This window comes from Heterocephalus glaber, unplaced genomic scaffold, assembly GCF_053883595.1.
Source record: "Heterocephalus glaber isolate CG9 unplaced genomic scaffold, H.glaber_assembly_v1.0 deba00001461, whole genome shotgun sequence".
Classification (NCBI taxonomy): Eukaryota; Metazoa; Chordata; class Mammalia; order Rodentia; family Bathyergidae; genus Heterocephalus; species Heterocephalus glaber.
In genome coordinates, this window is record NW_028258308.1 from 48,984,466 (window position 1) to 48,998,404 (window position 13,939).

The 13,939-nt window shown below is 36.6% G+C and overlaps 2 pseudogenes; one reads left to right on the forward strand and one right to left on the reverse strand.

Moving 5' to 3' along the window:
• Positions 1-11,291: 11,291 nt before the first annotated feature.
• Positions 11,292-11,364, reverse strand: LOC147826851 (U2 spliceosomal RNA; annotated as a pseudogene).
• A 1,169-nt stretch (positions 11,365-12,533) lies between these two features.
• LOC101711184 (sperm flagella and cilia-associated protein 2 pseudogene) lies at positions 12,534-13,512 on the forward strand (annotated as a pseudogene).
• The last annotated feature ends 427 nt before the right edge of the window (positions 13,513-13,939 follow it).

Consider the following 13,939-nt stretch of genomic DNA (forward strand, 5'->3'; position numbering starts at 1 on the left):
TCCATTGCCATCTTCACCAATGTCTACCCAGTCAGTCCATGGCTGGAGTGACTCACTGGGCACTCACTCTCCAGCTCCATTCAGCCCTCCCTGGCCAACTCCACCAAAGTCTACCCAGTCAGTATGTGGCTGGACTTAATGGGTTCTCCCCTGCTGGCTCTGCCAAGGTTCACTTGGTCAGAATGGAGCTGGACAGACTCACTGGGCCCACCCCCACTAACTCTTATGGGGTCAACATGGTCAGTCTGAAGTGAGACTGTAACAGGCCCACACCATAGAGTCTGCCAAGGTCCACCTGGTTAGTCTGTGGCCAGATTGACTCACCAACTCTAAACATAACCCTTTCCTATCAAGGGCTGCCCAACCATCTGACTGAGTTTACAGCCATAAAGATAAAGAATTATATAAGACAAAGACAAGGATAAAGAGACAAAGACAAAGGATTGTTTTTATGGTGGTCCAGGATGGCCTAAACACTGCAAAGCTATGTCTACAAGGGTCTGGACTTGCTAGTATGTATTGATCACACAATATTGAAGGGGCAAAATGTAATAAGTAAAGCAAATATGGAGAACACTGCAGGCTAAGGTGCTAATGAAAGTCAGGCTTGAAAAGGGAAGGAAAAATGCATTTCTGTGAAAGATAGGTCATGATTAACAAGGGACCTGTGTTTGCTTTAGATAACATTTTTTAAGAGTCATAAAGTTCTCACCTACAGTGTTTTATTGCCACAATGTCACTGACCATTGAGGCCTCTACTGTGACCATTGGTGCAAGGAATTCTGCTTCCACATGCTAGCCAAAGTATCTTCTAGCAAGTCAGATAGGCCAAGGAGGGACTTATAATTTAATCAATAGCTAATTCAAAAACCAAATGGAAGATGCAGAAGAAATGGACAGAGTCCTAGATACATACCAATTACCAAAGTTAGATGAAGAAGACATAGAAATTCTAAACACCCCAATTACAATGAGTGAAATTGAAAACGTAGTAAAAAAATTTACCAACAAAGAAAATCCCAGGTCCTGATGGCTACACTCATGAATTCTGCAAGACATTTAAAGAAGAACTATTGTCATTACTCTTTAAACTTATAAAGGAAATTGAAAGAGAAGCAAAACTTCCAAATTCATTCCTGGAAGCAATTATTACTTTGATTCCAAAACCAGGGAAAGACACAACCCAAAAGGAAAACTACAGGCCAATCTCCCTAATGAATATTGATGCAAAAATCCTCAACAAGATACTGGCAAACAGAATACAGAGGGTCATCAAGAAGATCATACACCCTGACCAGGTCAGATTTATCCCAGCGATGCAAGGATGGTTCACTATTCATAAATCAATAAAAGTAATACACTATATTAACAGACTCAAGGACAAAAACCATATGATTATCTCTTCCTCGTCACTAATTGCAATCTTATCTTCAATATCTGAAATTCCGTCCTCACATTGGCTTATTCTGCTGTGTAGACTTTCAATGGAGTTTTTCATGTCGTGGAAATCTATTTGCATCTGTTTTATGGATTTCATTTGTTTCCTATGTTGGGATTCCATTATGTTCCTGAGCTCCTCTCTAGATTTATTAATCATATCTAGCACTGAGTACAATCTCTGGTGTTATCTGAGAAATTATTTCTGATTTCATTTTTTCCAGATCCCCTTTTGTTGCCAGGTCAGTGGGTCCAGGTGGTTATCAGAGTGGTCCATCTCATTTCCCTTTGGGGTTGCTGTAGGTGATCTGGAAGTCTGGTTTTGAGACTTATTTACATGTTTTCTCATTTCAACTGGGGTGGGGGGCTGTTAGCACCTGCACGGATTACTTCCTCTGAGCTGGGAGAGGTGCGACAGTGGCCAGGAGCAGCGGTAGGGATGGTGACCCAAAAGCCCTTTCCTTTGGGCTGGGAGGAGAGGGAGGGTTGGTGTCTGAGAAGCCCCTTCCTCTGGACCAGGAGTAGCAGGACAGAAGGTGACCCAAATGCCCTTTCCTCTGGGCTTGAGCAGCGGGAGGGATGGTGACCAGCAAGCCCCTTCCTCTGGGCCAGGAGCAGTGGGATGGTGGCTCAGAAGCCCCTACCTCTGGGCCGGGAGCAGCAAGAGTTAGTAAATTGGTCTGGTGATTTGGTGTCCTCTGTGTCTCTGTAGTGTGGAACCAGGTGGTTGCCTGTCTGCAGCAGGGTGACTTGGCTTCTTCTGCGCCACTCAGGGCCTCGGTAGGGCATGCACAGACCTGTCTGTCTGCAGCAGGCTGATTCAGCATGTTCCATGTGACTCAGGACACATTTGATCCTTATTTACACTTTTAGTTTTCATGCTAGAAACACTATTCAGTATTTACACGTGTTTCCTATTTATTTCACTTATGAATATGGCCTCAATATGCATCCCCTTAGCTAAAAATGTCTCTGGGTTTTCATTCTTTATGGCTGAGTGATACTTCATTTTATAGAAAAACCACATTTTAATTATCCAATTTCCAGTTGATGGGCATTTGGGCTGTTTCCAAATTTTAGCTATTAAAAACTGTGCTGCTATAAACATGGATGAGAATATATCACTATGGTATGATTCTTTTAATTCTTCCTTTTAAATTTTATTTTATTGGTACATTTTATGTATACAATATAGTGACATTCATCTTTGGAAATTTGCACCTTTACATAATCTCTCTTGGTCACTTTTCCCCCCTTTTTCTGCCCTCCCTTCAACCACTCCATCCTTCCCTATTTACAAAGACTTTGTTTCCAGTTTTTAATTTTCTCATGTTAATTCCACTTCCTTCTTTCCTTTCACCTCCCCCTCTTACTTCCTCTTCCCATTTACCCCTTTTCTTCTTATTTCATACTATTACACCTTTTTGTCCTTATTTACATTTTCAGTTTCTCACACTAGAGAAATCATTTGGTATTTACATGTGTGCTCTCTTTATTTCACTTGAGGGTCACCTCAATGTGCATCCATTCACCAATAAATGTCTCTAATTTCTCATTTCTTTACAACTGAGTAGTACTCCATTTTATTAAAAAGAAAACCACATTATCTTTATCCAGTCTCCAGTTGATAAGCATTTGGGCTGCTTCCATGTTTTAGCTCTTACGAACTGTGCTGCTATGAACATGGGTGGACATATATCACTGAGGTATGATACCTTTAATTGTTTGGGGAAGATACCCACCAAGGGAAGAGCTGGGTCAAATGGGGCTTCCAGTCCTAGTTCTTTGAGGTATCTCCATACTGATTTCCACAGTGGTTGCACCAGTCTACATTTCCACCAGCAGTGGAGCAGTGTTCCTCTTTCCCCACAGCCCTACTACCATTTGTTATTGGTTGATTTATTGAAAGTAGGCATTCTTTCTGGAGTGAGGTGGAATCTCAGCATTGTTTTCATTTGCATCTCTCCAATAACCAGTGATGTAGAACATTTTTTCATATGTTCATTTGCTATTTCTGCTTGTCTGACAAATGTCTGTTCATTTCAGATGCCCATTTTTGGATTGGGTCTTTAAATTTGGGATGTCTGATTTTTAAAAGTTCTTTATAGATTTGAGATAGTAGACCTTTGTCTTAGGGACGCATGGTAAAAAATTTTTCCCACATTATGGGTTGTCTTTTTATTCTCTTGGTGATTTCTCTTGCTGTGCAGCAGTTTTTACTAAGATGAGATCCCACTTGTTGATTGTGCTAGTTCATGGGCAACTGATGTTTTGTTCATAAAATCTTTTCCTACACCAATGTCATCAAGAGTTCTTCTTAAACTCTCTTCCAACCAGTTTAGTGTTTCTGTTTTAATACTTAGATCTTTAATCCATTTAGATTTTACTTTAGAGCATGGTGAGAGATATAGGTCTAGATTTAGTCTTTGGCAAATTGAAACCCAATTTCGCCAGAACTGTTTATTAAAGAGGCTATCTTTCCTCCAGTGAGAGTGTTTAACTCCTTTGTCAAAGATGAGGTGGCTGAGTGTGTCTGGAGTTGTTTCTGCATCTTCTAATCTGTTCCTCTGGTCCTCAGGTCTGTTTCTTTGCCAGTACCATGCTGTTTTTATCACAGTAGCTTTGTAGCATAGTTTCAAGTTGGGGATTATAATACCCTCTGCCATGTCTGTTACCTAGAAAGGCTTTTGCTAGTCTGGCTCTCTTCTGGTTCCAAATGAATTTTTGGATTTTGTTTTCAAGATCAATTACATATGCTGCTGGGATTTCAATTAGGATTGTGTTGAATATATATAGCAGTTTTGGAAGTATGGCCATTTTCACTATGTTGATCTTTGCTACCCAGGAGCAAGGGATATCTTTCCATTTTCTGATATTCTCTTCAATCTCTCTTTTCAGAGTGTTATCATTTTCAAAGAAGAGGCCTATGATTGATTTTGTTTGGTTGATTCCTAGGTATTTCAGATTTGGAGATGCTATAGTGAAAGGAATTGTTTGTCTTATTTCTGTCTCAGTGAGTCAATTGTTTGTGTAGAGGAAAGCTATAGATTTTTGCGTGTTGAATTTGTATCCAGCTATTTTACTGAATTTGGTTATTAAGTCTAGAAGAGTTTTGGTGGAGTTTGTAGGGTCTTCTATATAGAGTATCATGGCATCTGCAAATAATGACAATTTGACTTCATTTCCTATTTTTATTCCTTCTATTTCTTTCTGTTGTCTAATTGTCATGGCTAATGTTTCCAAAGCTATATTGAACATGAGCGGTGATAGTGGACATTCTTTTTTTGGTTCCTGATTTTAGTGTAAAGGATTTCAGTTTTTAACCATTTAGTACCATATTAGCTGTTGGTTTTTCATAGATGGCTTTTCCCAAATTGAGGTAACGACCATCTATTTCAATTTATTTTGGTCAGGATTTTGTCATGAATGTGTTGGATTTTGTCAAATGCTTTTTCTGCATCTAGGGAGATCAAATTGTTTTTGTCCTTGGCTCTATTGATATATTGCGTTGATTTATTTGCATATGTTGAACCATCCCTGCATCCCTGTAATAAATCCCACTTCGTCAGGGTGAATGATCTTCTTGATGATCTTCTGCATTGTATTTGCCAGTATCTAATTAAGGATTTTTGCATCTATGTTCATTAGTGAGATTGGTCTATAATTCTCTTTTGTGGTTGAGTCTTTCTCTGCTTAGGTGATCAAGGTAATGCTTGCTTCCAGGAATGAATTCGGGAGTATTGCTTCCCTTTCAATTTCATTGAAGAGTTTAAACAGTAGTGGTAGTAGTTTCTCCATAAATTTCTTGTAGAATTCAGCAGTGAAGGCACCAGGACCCCAGCTCTTCTTAGTTGGTAAGTTTTTAATTATGTTTTCAATTTTATTGATTGATATTGGGTTGTATAGAATTTTTAGGTGTTCTTCACACTACTTTGGTAATTCATATGTATGTAGGACTCTGTCCATTTCTTCTTTGTTTTCCATCTTATTGGCATATAGGTTCTCGAAGTAGGTATTGATGATCCTCTGGATTTCTGCTGGGTTCATGGTAATTTCATCCTTTTCATTCCTAATTGCATGGATTTGGGGCATTTCTTTCCTTTTTCTGATGAGGTTGGCTAAGAGTTTGTCAATTTTGTTTATTCTCTCAAAGAACCAACTCTTGGCTTCATTGATTTTTTTTGTTTCATTCTCTTAGTCTCTATTGCATTGATTTCTCCTCTGATATTTATAATTTCCTCCTTTGTATGAGGTTTGGGTTTGTCCTGCTCTACTTTTTCTAGAAGCTTGAAGTTCAACATCAGGTTGTTTAATTGGGCTCGCTCTGTTTTCCTAATATGAGTATTCACTGCTAAGAATTTCCCTCGTAAGACTGCTTTCATTGAGTCCCAGAGATTCCAATATGTTGTATTGTTATTGTCATTTAATTGTAGGAACTGTCTGATTTCTTCTGTAATATCCTCTGTGATCCATTGGTTATTCAGAAGTATGTTGTTCAATGTCCTTGTATTTATTAATTTTTTGTAGTTTCTTTTGCCATTGATCTCCAATTTCATCACACTATGGTCTGATAATATACAGGGGATAACTTCAACTCCTTTGCAATTACCTAAATATGTCCTATGAGTGAGTATATGGTCTATTTTGGAGAATAACCCATGTGGAATTGAAAAGAATGTGTATTCTTATTTTGTGGTGTGGAACATCCTGCAAACAGCTGTTAACTTCATTTGTTCAAGAGTTTGATTGAGTTCTAGTATTTTGTTGCTTGTTTCTTGTCTAGTTGATCTATTTGTGACAGTGGGGTATTGAAGTCCCCCGGTACTATTGTATTAGTGCTCATGTGATTTTTCATGTCCATTAGTATTTGTTTTATATAGTTGGATGCACTAGTGTTTGCTGCATAGGTATTTATGATTGTCATCTCTTCCTCTTGGATTGTTCCCTTTACAAGTATGTAGTGTCCTTCTTTGTCACTATTAATTAGTGTTGGTTTGAAATCCACTTGATCTGTGAAGAGGATAGCTACTCCTGTTTTTTTTTCAGGTTCCTGTTGCATGGAGTAATGTTTTACACCCTTTAACTTTCAGTCTATGAGCTTCACTTTGAATTGAGTGTGTTTCTTGTATGCAGCATTATTGTTGGATCTTGCTTCTTGACCCATTCTGCCAGTCTATTTCTTTTGATTGGTGAGTTGAGACCTAATGGTTATAGGTTGATGGCTATAACTGATATGTATTGACTTATCATTGTCATGACTTTTCTTTTTTGTTGGATTCTTCCCCTTTGCTTCTAATTTCTTGTCATGCCTGATGGATTCATTCTGCTTGGTTTCATGGAGTTGTGATCCTTGTTACCTTTTTTCTAGGATTTTGTCTAAAGCTTTTTGGAGTGCTGGTTTGATATTCATGAAATTCCTAAAGTGCTCTTTGTCATCAAAGTATCTTATTTCACTATTAATTTTGAAAGATAGTTTTTCAGGGCACATCAATCTTGGTTGGAGGCTGTTTTCCTTTAAGGCTTGGAATACATCACTCTAAGCTCTTCTTGCCTTGAGGCTTTGCATTGAGAAGTCTGCTGTGATTTTGATGGGCTTTCCTTTGTATATGATTTGTTGCTTTTCTCTGCTTGTAGAACTTTGTTCTTTTGTTGGGTTTCTGAAATCTATCAATTATATGCCTATGTGTACTTTTTTTTCATCAAGGCTAGTTGGAGTCCTCTATGCCTCACTTATCTGTATGTGAAGTTCTTTTCCCCTGCTTGGGAAATTTTCTGCCATCACTTCTGTGAACAGTTTTATTATGTCATCTGCACTCTCTCCTGTTTCTTCATTGACTACAATCAGTCTTATGTTATTCTTCTTTGAAGTATCTAGCAGCTGCTGGATTGATTTCTCATGGTTCCTTACAATTTTAAAGCAATTTTCCTTTTCCTGGTCAGTAATTGCAATCTTATCTTCTATATCTGAAATTCTGTCTTCACATTGGCTCATTCTGCTGTATAGACTTTCAATGGAGTTTTTAATCTCCTGGAAATCTTGTTTGTATCTGTTTCATGGATTCCACTTTTTTCCTATGTTGGGATTCAATCATGTTCTTCAGGTCATCCATGTTTTTTATCTGTGTCCTCTCTAGATTTATTAATCATGTCTTGCAATATGGGCACAATCTCTGCTGTTGTCTGAGAAACTATTTCTGATTTCATTTTTTCCAGATCCTCTTTTGTTGCTAGTTCAGTTAGTCCAGGTGGTTGAGTATCACAGTGTTCCATCTCATTTCTCTTTGGGGTTGCTTTAGGTGATCTGGATGTCTGGTTCTGAGGCTTGTTTACATGTCTTCTCATTTTGACGAGGGTGGGGGGATGGGGGGATTCTGGTGGTGCTTTGTGTGGCTCACTTCCTCTGTGCTGGAGCAGTGGTAGTTTGGCCCAGAAGCCTCCTACCCTGCACTGGGAGCTGTGGAACATTTACCTGGAACCCTCCTCTAGATTTTTGTTTTAATATGCCACAAACATAACTACATTGTTTTGTTAATTAGTTCTCTGTGTATTACTTATAGTCATAGCCATGTTCCTTTTGGTGGATAAGAGACAATCTTGATCAAATGTTCTTACTTGGCAATATAGATCTTAATTTTTACACACTGTATTCAAAATTACATAGAGTTCTGTATTTGTACTTGCAAAATCCTAAAAAATGTTCTGAAAGTGTAATTCTTGGTCTTGGCATTAGGAAATTTGTGCTTTTTCCAAAATGGTGATTCGTATCAGGATAAAAGAAGAGATGACTCTCAAGTATTTGCTTGATACCTTTCTAACAAATCTAAGCTTCCTTAAGAGACATTGGCTTTCTCCAATTAGCATGGTTACTACATCTCTTAATTCAAATCTGTTGTACAGAGTGAATTTGTTTTGCTTTTATTGGTTGGTTTTATGTCTGCTTATAAACTTTGTAACTATTTGACAAAGTAGTTTTAGAATGACAACTGCAAAATTAGACATGGTTAAACTTGACAATGGACTCTAGATAAACTCTGACATTGCTCAAATCAGGCAGAAAGGTCTTATGATAGTGACTCCACTTGTCTAACATATATTACCTCAGTGTGGCACATCTGACACCATCACCAGGGAAATCTTGGAAAAAGCTGCAGACAGTTAATTGTATATCTTCAGAAAAGAAGAGAATACATTGAGAGATTGGTGAGGAAGTGGTGAGAATCAAAGAATCATTTGTGTGAGAACACTTTCAAAATGATAGAACTGCAGGGGTTAAAAAAGAGGATTCTTTTACATGATTGTCTAAAAACAAGGAGCCCTTCCAAAATGTGTAATAGGTATCCCGTTTTTGACTTTTTTTTATTTTTGACATGACAGGTTTTTAGTGTGATCCTTTTCAAGCCTTGAGTATCAGGCTTGCCTTTGCTTATGATCCAGCTACCTTTGATGAAACCAAGATTCCAGTCCAACAATAATAGATCGATCCAGCCAGGTGACGTGGCACCTCAAGGCTCTCAAGATTGAGGACTGAAATAATAAAGGCACAATTGTAACTAGAATAGCAAGACACAACTTTAAACAGAAAAAGTTGAATATTGCTTTATAAGCATGGCTGTTGTATCTGCTGAACTTCAAAACAAAATGAAAATATGATGGTGAAAACGGGCTGTACCATAGATGAAATGGTATTGTCAAAAGAACTGAAAAATATAACTTTAAAAGTTAGGGTTTTTTTCTCTTTTAGAACAAGAGGCTCCCTGAAACCTAACACATACACAGCTTTTTACTCCTTTCCTCAGACCAGATGAATAAACAAAATACGCAAATGATGGCCCTAGGAAGCATGGAGCCCAGTTTCTTTTCCAGAAGAAAATAGATAATGAGCTAAAAATGGCTGGAAGTGATAAAGTAAATGAGATTTGCATTATTTATATGTGCTTCCTCCATACAAATTCTTATTCTAAAATACCTGTAAGTGGAGAGATGATGATTTGAGGAAAATATGCCACTCTAACTCCTCTCAACTAGTTTGGGCAAATCTTTTTTCATTCATTTTTTTCCCCCCATACCAGGAATCTTTTTCATTCTTAACCAAATACATAGACTTCTTTGATTTGGCCAGGGGCAAGCAGGTGAAAATGAGCATATGAGTTAAAGAAGTCAGTAATTGTTTAAAATTCTATGTTAATGAGCAAGTTTTTGTACATTAGTCTTTTTCCCCATCTATTTATTATTGTCAGCATTCATTATGGTGATAGGGTAAACTGAGAGCAATATATGAAGCCCTTAAGCCAGAGTTTAGCATCTAATTTTTTCAGTACTTACAAGAAAATGTATGCATTGGTGCAACTACAGTCAGGCATGGGTGATTAAGCTTCTCATAATGTGCATGTTCTAGGAAATATCTAAATTTGATTGTTATGTAAAATATTTGTTTTGATACTCTTTGTCTCAATTGGTTGTTTAAAAATATATTGGTTTACATTTGTGTTGTTGCTTCTCACTCCAGACATCTTATTTCCTAACTAAAAAATAATAAATGAAGGGATGACACTACATACATGCAAATGCTGTTTATTGGATATCTAAGGAAGGAAATCACAATTTCAAGGTCAAAGTGGGCAATTTTGCAAGATTTTGTATTGTTAGGTAAAGAAAATAAATTCAGAAATATATTTGAAATGATACCCTGGAAATCAAGTAGTAAATAGCTCATCTTCACTGAGATAGAACTAGAAATAATAATTCATAGGACAATTTTTATCTATTTATCAATATCTGTTATACATTTTGGTCCTCATTTACACTTTGTTTCTCACATAAATTAATAATTAGAAATATTATTGTATTCCATATTTTAACAACCTATGGAAAAACCATAGATGATTCATTTTAATTTACTTAATAATATTCATACAGGAGGTATCAGCTATAATTAGACTATCCAAAAATACAATAAATGTTCCCAAACAGATAAATCTTACAAAAATTCTTAGGAACATGTGAAATCACTGGTTTTTTTGGTACCAGGCAATGAACTCAGGGCCTTGTGTTTGTCAGGCAGGTGCCATGCCACTGAGTTACAACACAGTTCCTGAAATCTTTTTGTTCACAAGGTATAAATATTTCCTTAAGTGTAATAAAGAAAAATTAGAGATTATGGACAATGAGTAGCTTTACAAAAGTCATTTGCTTTCATTTCTAAGTGCAAGGTCAGGGAAGGAATCCAGGACGTCAGTATCACTAAGCATGTGCTCTACCACTGAGGTACATTCAGTACACTCCTGTGTTTTTTAAACAAAATTTCTTCTTAATCTCAATTCAAATATGAGTCACCAAATGAATTTGAAAATATTTAAAATTAGGTGATTAATTATATTGTAAAAGTTTGAAATCAAAACTTTGTTAAAAATAGAGGTTTTAAGAAATCTATACATAGTGAATTCAAAGACAGTCTGAATGACATAGTGAGATACTGTTTCAAAAAACTAAAAAATCATGTATATTTTCCAAAACAGTTCATGAGAAAAATACAAACACAAATTAATAAAATAGAAATCAATCCAGTGAAAAAGATAAATAAGATGGAGAGTAATAAAAGGGTAGGGTGGGCTGGGGATTTACCTCAGTGGTTCTGGTGCCTGCCTCTCAAGTGCAAGGTCCTGAGTTCAATCCCTGGAACAAAAATAAAAGGGCAGAGGTAACACCAAAAATCACAATGAAAATGAGCAATACTTACAAAGACCATTGATATTTTAATTTCTGAAAAAGGGTAACCTTCCTGCAAAAAACCAAAAGAAAAATAAATTGGATAAGATGATCTGAATGTGTAGAAAAAAATATAAAAACTAGATTTGATGATGTGATATGCTATAAATACTTGAAATAATATTCTTACACTTGATCTTAGCCAAAAGGCCAAGAAGCGATGAAATAATATTCTTAAAGCAACTATATTTCTAGAACCACTGAAGCAAAAAATAAATGTGACCAAAATCTTTAATCCATTCTGAAAAGCAAAGAACATCACTCTATCCCTCTCCCTTTTTTGGAATACATTCTAGAGTTACAGTTATTTAGATCTAAATGCAAGACAACATGTAGACACACTAAATTTATGAGAAATGTGAAGAAATACTTCTGCTTCATTCTAAAGTGAGATTTGATATGGTTGGGAGTATAAATCAAGAGCAGATGATTGAGCACACATTTATGGTGATAAATTGTATAATTTGGGGGACAAGTAAACCTGATTTTCTACATCCAAAAATTTCAAAGGTGTACTCCAAGCAGATATAAGGCAAAATTATGAAATAAAATGTAAAATAAGGAATAAGGTATAAGAAAATGACTATCTCACCTGGTAAGAGTGGAAAAATATTCAGATATAAACTTTTAAAGGCACAAATGTTCATATGAGTGTAAAAAGATACAAAAAGAGTAACAGGATTTCTGTTCAGCAAAGTATATCCTTGATGAAGTTAACCTGAGAATTAAAATTATAGAATTATTTTCATTCTCTACAAGTGATAAATAACTAGAAAAGAACAAAGCTTATTAAAGACTATCCTCAACACAAATATGAACACATACTGTAGGCAAATAAATCACAGAAGGACTTATAAAGGATGGAAAGGTCTAAAAAACAGGAAATGGAAAGGAATATGCAAATCAATAAAACTCAAATTTGAAAAATCTGGTGTTTGTCTCTCTTGTCTCCCCATCTGTCTCTCTCTGTCTTTCTGTCTAGAGGATCAAACTCAGGACCTCGTGCTTACCAGGCAGGCACCAACTCCACTGAATTTCATCCCCAGTCTCTCACTCTCTCACTTGATTAGTATCCTTTGGAAGTCTGAGGCTTGAGCACATGCCAGAAGATTAGTATCAGGTGTAGGGCTTTGCTTAATCTCATAATTCCCGAAGAAAGTAATTTCCAGAAGAATAGAAGACAGCACCCCCTGAATGGTAACATTTGTATAGGGCTTGGTTTGAGCCCACAAAGATCTTCTGTCACAAAAATTGAAGACAGCATTCTCCCTTTTAGCAGATACAAAGGCATTTTCCACAACTTGTCCCTGGCAAGCTTACAATTTTAAAACATGAAATGTGAGGCTTCCCAAGAGCAATGGTTAAACAGAAAAGAACAAAATAAAATGGCCAAAAATCCAAGCATCATCGTACAGATTCCTAAACTTGCATCCAGTCACACTCTGAAAGAACTTGAGGCCCTAAAAATGATGAAAAAGCAACAGAAGGCAGCAGATGTCACTGATGATGAGATCATGAAGTTTGAAGCATCCAAACGAAACAAGGGTCTCCAGGCAAAAGAAAGAGCATCCAAGACTGGTTTAGATACAGCAGACCATACAACCACTGACTTCTTAAACACTCAAATGATGACTGCATTAAAAAAATCTAGAAGCACCTAGAAGATGCTTTTGCACAAAAGCAAAGGGAGAAAAGATGTTAGAGGTTGTTAATGGACCAGTTCATTGCCCACGAAGCACAGGAGGAGGCTTACCATGAGGAGCAGCTGATACACGGGCTCATGAAACAGTGCCAATAGGAGTGCAGGACTGGTGTGCAGCTCATGCACATTCAGTCTGAAAAGGAGGTTTTATGGCAAAATGGAATTTTCAGAGAAAAACAATATGAGGAAAGATCACTTAAAGGTTTCCAGCATGGTCTTGATTGAGTAGCAGCTTTGGCAAAACAAGCCAAGATTGATTTTGAAGAATCCTCAGAGAGAAAGAAGTTCAGGAACAGACTGCTGTGGATAGAGTTCAGTCTCATTATAGAAAGCATTATAAAATATGTGGAGAAATTTTGGATCAAATACTTGATTTGCCCACTAAAGGGGCAGGCTATTAAATGTTGTCAAATATCTGATTCCACTTAAGATGGTGGATGATTGGAAGGAATTGTTTTTTTCATGGAAAGCCCATATATGAACAACCTCTATTAAGCATATGCCTACTAATCCCTCTGAAGAACAACTTAGAAAGATAGATAAGAGACTTGGTAGATGCCAAAGATTATGAGGAATATAAAAACATAGCTAAAACATATCAAATGTAAATTAGGCATTTTTGCACTATTTTCATTTTTAAAAGGAAACAGAGTTAAAAATAATGAATGTTAAACACGTTGCATACACCGAATATATACAGTCTCTATTTCTCAATTTCTATCTTCATATTAAAATGAAGGATGTTATAGAGACGAATAAATATTTAAATTTGGTGACTTCAAAATGAAACAAAACAAAAACAATTGTGTAAAGAAAATTTATTTTTCTTCATGTAGGTGTTGAGACAAAGTCTCACTATGTAGTTCAGTCTGGCCTTGAACTCACTACATAGCCAATGCTGACCTCAAACTCATGGTAGTCCTTGTGCTTCTGCTTCCCAAGTGCTAGGATTACAGGCATACACCACATAGTCTGAGTTAAAAGATTTTAAGTATATAGAGACACTGGTCATATGTTTGAGGAGTTCTCTTGTGC